Source organism: Vulpes lagopus, chromosome 17 (assembly GCF_018345385.1).
Source record: "Vulpes lagopus strain Blue_001 chromosome 17, ASM1834538v1, whole genome shotgun sequence".
NCBI lineage: Eukaryota > Metazoa > Chordata > Mammalia > Carnivora > Canidae > Vulpes > Vulpes lagopus.
Genome location: NC_054840.1, coordinates 19,679,992 through 19,686,670, shown reverse-complemented (window position 1 = coordinate 19,686,670; position 6,679 = coordinate 19,679,992).

The following is a 6,679-nucleotide window of genomic DNA, read 5'->3' as shown; positions in this document are numbered from 1 at the left end:
GGAAGCAAGTCCTCTCTGACATGGTTGGGAATACTGTCCAGCCTCTTTCGAAGACAGTTAGGCAACACCTATTCACCTACAAATTGAATATATCTGTTGGTCAGGAATCCTCTTTCCAGGAATAAATCCTACAGATACTATATGGGTAGCACAAATAATTACCTGCAATGATGTTCACCAAAACAATGTTGATAATAAAATATTTGAAACAGCAAATGTCCATCAAAATGAGGCTTAAATACAAAAGGATTATATCCGCTCAACAAATACTAAGCAGCTGTTTAAAAAGGTGTGGCAGTGGCATCTGGTTGACTCAATCAATAGAGCACGCAACTCTTGATCACAGGATTGTTGAGTTCAAGCCTCACGTTGAATATAGAGCTTACCTAAATGAAAAGAAGGGAGGAAAGAAAGAAGGAAGGAGGGAAGGGAGAGAGGGAGGAAAGAAGAAAGGGAGGGAGGTAGGGAGGGAGGAGGGGGAAGGAAAGAAAGAAAGAAAGAAAGAAAGAAAGAAAGAAAGAAAGAAAGAAAGAAGAAAGGAAGAAAGAAAGAAAGAAAGAAAGAAAGAAAGGAAGAAAGAAAGAAAGAAGAAAGAAAGAAGAAAGAAAGAAAGAAAGAAAGAAAGAAAGAAAGAAAGAAAGAAAGAAAGAAAGAAATAGAAAGGTGGGACAGGTTGCAGATGCTGACATGGAAAGGCCTCCAAGAGTTATCGTTAAGTAAAAGGAATAAATTGTGGGACACTGTGTACATCCTGCTAGTTTTTCTGTAATAATTAGGGAAATATAGCTGTAGTGTTTTCTCTCCATGAAAGATACACACATATACTCATATGTGCATAGAATGTCTCTGCTTAAAACTATCAACAGTGAGTTTTTCAGTATAAGGGGAATGAGAGTCCAAGGAAACAAGAGTAGGAGGGAAATTTACTTTTCACAGTTTCTTGTATATTTGATTGTATTCTTAAATCTGTCATTCTAATCATTCCATACATATGCACATCTCTAGGGGTCAATTTTGAAGCCAATCGTCCAGAATGCAAACCAAGCATGTGATCGTTCAAGTCCCTGGATAGTTCACCACATCCAATTCAAAGGATAATACATGAATTTATTTATGATGGCGTACCTAGATTGCAGTAGAAACAAACCAGCAGTGTTAGCTATCTAAACTGCTGTTCTGAACTGGCCATTAAGGTATATGGATTAGTTGAGCTGCATCTGGACAGGCTGAGCAGGCTGTGTGGTGGCCTCTGTTTAGCATGCAGCCACAGACACAGCCATGAATTTCAAAGCAGAGGAAGGGCTTGGTGCCAATGCCAACAGGAGATAAGTAAACCAAGCCTACAGTATTATTTGTCCCTAGGACACCCTCCATTTTGAGTGTCTCTGAAGCCTGTAATTAAACAGGAGGAAAAATAAGCTCTTCACTGGTGAACTCATTTATTAGGCGGTCAGAAGCCTGACTTCCGTCAGTGGAGTCAATGATCTTAAGAAATCCTGGGAAGGGAAACGGAAAACCAGAAGACTAGAAAAGAGATGGAGTGGAAACGAGGACACCATGTCTGGTATAGCTTTGGAAACTGGAACTATGACCACCAGCCAGATACATAGATTAAATAATTCTTGTGAAAAAAAAAAAAAAAAGAACAACACATGATTTCACAGCAGGTGGCTGACTGGGAGTATGGCAGCTGATTGGAGGTGGAATCATACTAACAATAATACTGCAACCACCATGACTATATTTGGAGCTAAAATAAAAATTCACATTCATCACCATCTCTCTTTGCCCAGATTGCTATTTATCTGTTGGCTTCTGTGACTTTTTCTACCACTTCCAAAGGCCAGCATGGGAGATTTTGCCTAAGACAGCAGTTCCCCTTGTGCCTTCCCTTCTCAGCATTATGACAGTTTGAAGGTCTTAGAAAATGAAGTCTGCCCATGAATGTCCTTTCACCTTTATTAATTTTAAGCTTTTTATTTTGAGGGAATTATAAATTCACATACAGTTTGAAGAGATAAAACAGAAATCTCAAATACCCTTTACCCAGTTTTCTCTAATAGAAACATGTTGCCTTATATAATACCACAACCAGGAAATTGATACTGATACAATCCACTGCTGTATGGTTTTTGTAGTTTATGTTTTATTGCCTAAAACTTGTGAATAAACCAGTATTTTTTTTTCCAAATGCAAGCATATGTGTGTGGATGTTAGCGAGTTGCTGTCACTAGGAAGTCAAGTTGAAGATGGTTGTCTGCTACTCATAACATGATGTCTTATGTTGTTAAGATTCTATGGACTTATATTTGATATAAGCATGGAAGGGAGGAAAACTCTTGGAAAAAATTGGGAAGAAAGAGTATATAAGATCATACAATATTTATGGAGTACTGGGATGTTGAACTAGATATTCATTATCTTTGTAAGAAGAGAATGGATAGATATATGTTCAATGGTAGAGTGCTGGTCATTTACTCAGCCTTTCTTTGATCCTGGGTAGTAGAAGTAAGTAAATCCTGCAGGAAAGGATGGTCATGAGGTGGTATGAAACTATTATCTGGATTTGCAGCCTGGCAGACGTCCAAATTCCCTGATGCTCTAAAGTTCTATCGATATTTGTCCTTAAAGGTCATGGCATGCAGGTGTTCAAAAAAATTGAAGGACCCAAAATCAAGGGATTAAGTAAGAGTAAACAGAAGTTATGAAAAGAAGTGGGCAATGCATAAAGGAAGGTCCAAAGGAAAAGGAAGGAGGCATCAATCACGTTCTTTATAGGAATTAATGGAGCAAGAGAAACTTCTAGAAGTCAGAAGGCCTGAGCTAAAGTCACTACCTTGCCACTAACCAGAAGTGTAACAATAAAACATTTATTTATCTTCTCTTAAAACTGTTTTTCCTATAAGACAATGATAATAATATTAATTTGTCTCTTTCACATAATTTTTTTAAAGAAATCAACTTGAAAATACCAACATGAAATCATAAAATCAGACCAGGCATAGATATAGCATAGATATAAGGAATTGATGATTGGAGGATAATAGAATAAAATAAATTCAAAAATCAGTTCATGGAAACTATGGGATCCAGGGTTATGCAAGGAGGACTTTGAATGAGGCAGCATGTCTGGCTGTCCGATTTCATCATTTGGTTCTTCTCCACACTGAGAAGAAATACTGACCAGATTGCTAAACCAAGGTCAATTTTCAGTCTTTATCTTTCTTGACCTAATTGGCAAGTAACTCGACCGGGGCGATCACTTTTTCTTTTAAATGCTTTCTTCACCTGGCTTCCAGAACAATACATTTCCTGATTTGCTTCCCATTTTATTGACTGCTTCTCTCCATCTCCTTTGCTGATTTTTCCTCATCCATCCAGACTGGACACGTTGGAGATGCCCTAAGGCTGAGCCTCAGCCCTCTTCCTTTTCTATTTACATGCACACCTTCAGGAATCTCATTCAGTTTCATAGATTATCACAAACTGAGGACTCCAGAATTCATCTCTCCAATCCAAGTCTCTTCCCTGAACTTGTAGAACCAACTGCCAACTCCATATCACCATTTTGGATGTCTACTAGACTTCAGCAAATAAACTTGCCCCAAATCTAGCTTCTGATTTTCCCCACCTCTCCTCTACTCTTTCATTCCCATCCACTTTTCCTATCTATACCAGTACATTACAACTGTTTCCTTTTGGCTGTTCAGGCTAAAAAGACTTGAAAACATTTTTTAGTTCTTTTTTCCATATACCATCTGCAGTCAATCAGCAAATCCCATAATCTCTGCTTTCAAAGTATATATAGACCCCTATCACTTTCATTAGCTCCTTCAGTGACTTATCACCCAAATTACTATCTCGTGTCCCCTGAATTATTTCGATGGCATCTTAGTAGGTCCTTCTGTTCTTACACTTGTCTGCCTACTGTCTACTCTCGTCTGGATACAGCAACCACAGTGATTCTTTTAACTGTAAGTTGGATCCTGTCATTCTTCTGCACAAAACTCTTGAGTGGCTTCCTATTTCTCTCAAAGTGAAAAAAACAAATCCTTGCAATAGTTTATAAAACCTCTCAAAGCCTGTTCTCTCTTCCCTTTCAGGCAGGTCTCCTCTTGACTCATCTGTTCCCAGCACACTGGACTTCAGGCTTTTCTTTGAACTTCCCAGGCATTCTCCTGCCTCAGGGCAGTTGCATTTGTTCTTCCCTCAGCCTTGAAGGCACCTATCTCATTTAGTCCCGTGGCTTATTTCCTCATTCCTCAAGCTCTTGGCCCAAATGCCACATTTTCACTGACGCTTTCCTCAACCGCTATATTTGATATTATGACAACTTTGTCCCCAGCCAACATTCCCTATCTGCTCTTTCTGTAATTTACGTTTTCCAGAGAACTTTTGGAAAGGCCTACTTGTCATGCTATTGTTTCTCTCCCTCCTCTGAAGTGAAACCTTCATGAGCAAATGTAATGGAACTAACATGAGTTCACTTCTTGGTGAGTTACAGGTAGAGACTACACCAGGTGGAGTTGTCACACAAGGAAACTTGATTTGCAGCAAAAAAAAAAAAGGGGGGGGGTCATAGAGAATACTTCCAGCCATGTGTTTCCGAGAGTAGGGGTGAGTGGGTTCCATCTATTGAGGGTTAGGATAAATATTCAGAAAGGGGAGCTTTGTCATCACCTGTAAAGGCAGGCAAAGGTTGTATGGGCTTATTTACAAAATGTGCCTATAAATGCATCCTATGTTGTGTTAGTGAAGCTTGTGCTCCTCCTCAGGCAGAGACTTTAACATTACAATGAAGCAAAAGTTAACTGAAGGAGCTCTGTGCCTGTGCTCTGGGAGCCAGTACAAACTGCATGGGGCTCTGGGCTCCTGATTTCTGGTAAGGAATGCAGGGCCTTGCTTGCTTTTCAAGCAACCCTGGAAGTTTTTACCACTGATTTATTGTCTCTGATGTGGTTAGGCTAGAGACCTGTTTGTGCATTTCCTTTGTTCCTTGAAAATCCTTAACCACTGAAAGTTTTGCGTTTCTTTGTAGTTCTGAGGCTTCCTAGGAAGTTCTGCAAGAAGTGTGCTCAGGCAAGGAGAGCTGGTAAAGCCTGGATCACAGAAAATACTTGGGAGTGGGGTGGGGGTGCAAAAATAGCATCTCTTGTGTCAAGAAAGCTGTATCATTTTATCTATCTATTATCTATCTTCTATCTATCTATCTATCTATCTATCATCTATCTATCTATCTTTCTATCTATCATCTATCATCTATCTAAGAGACACACAGAGAGAGCCAGAGACATAGGCAGAGGGAGAAGCAGGCTCCCCTCAGGACGCCTGATGCAGGACTCCATCCCAGGACTCTGGGATCAGGACCTGAACCAAAACCACCCAGGTGCCCCTCATGTCTTTCTTTTACTCAAGATGCATAACTCTTTCTGTTTACAGGAAGGAAATTTGCCTATTGCTATTTTGTTCAGTATAACTCTAGTACCTACCGCAGCGCCTTTCACATAGTAAGCACACAATAAATATGCGTTGAATAAGGGAGCTAATCCACTGGTTAAGTGGTGAGTGAATGAGCCAGCTCAGAGAATCAGAAACAGCTGGCTGACAGAAGCTGCTTGTGGGAGGAGAAGGCCAGACATTCGACAGTGAAGACACCTTCCAGATCTAATGGGGGTGGGGGGCGGGAAATAAGCACAAATCAAAGTCACTTTGGCTGGTATTTAACTGACCAAGCTAGTGTCACATGAATATAAAAGGTATTAACCAGGAAAAAAAAAATGCAGAGGGGAAAAAGAGAAACAGAATTTCCACAAATGCACAATTATTGGATGAATTTAAGTTCAGCTTGGGGAGATAGTGTCTCTACTGCTTTTTGAATGGAAAAAAACTTGACATTGGTTTGTTCTACATTCATTATTAGATTGTACCAGCAACTAAGAGGCCATGTCTGAAATGGACCATTAAATATAGTCCTTTGCAGATTTAACACAAATTATATCACTCTGAAAAGTGCTTTGACATAACTTGGAGTTAAACATTTGCTGTAAGTGCCGCTGTTTATGGTAATAATTGACAAACCATGCTTAGGTTAGATGTGAGTGAGAGTTGTTTTATTAACCGCTAACATTATTGAATTCTTGAAAATTGCAAATTCTGGTCGTGTTTTAAAAACAATTGAATAAACATTGCAGTTGCTAAATAGCTGGGTTTATTGCTTTGTAAATGTAATGTGACAGATATTAAACTCTACTTAGTTTCATCAACTACAATGGAATTTTTTTCTTGTCAGATATTAAAAGTTTAGGATTCCAACTTCTGAATTTGTTTTTTAAAAAGCATTACTCAAAAACGTTGTGAATGCATGAGGGATAGTTTTTGTTTTCCTTTCAAACTAACTGAACCAGGAGTTTTCTCCTTGGTGAGTCACAGATACCAGGTGGAGTTGTCACACAAAATAAACTTTATTTGCAGCAAATAAGGAGATCATGAGGAATGGCCTCCACAGCTGTGACTCCCGGAGAGGTTGAATGGGTAACTTTTGCTTAGGGTTTTGAATATTGAGGGAAGCCTTGTCATCTTACGTATAGGCAGGCATAAGGTCACGCACGCGCCTTAAGAAAACATGCCTAAACTACCTTGTACGTTATGTAAATGAGACGGAGGCCCCTCCTTGGGTGGA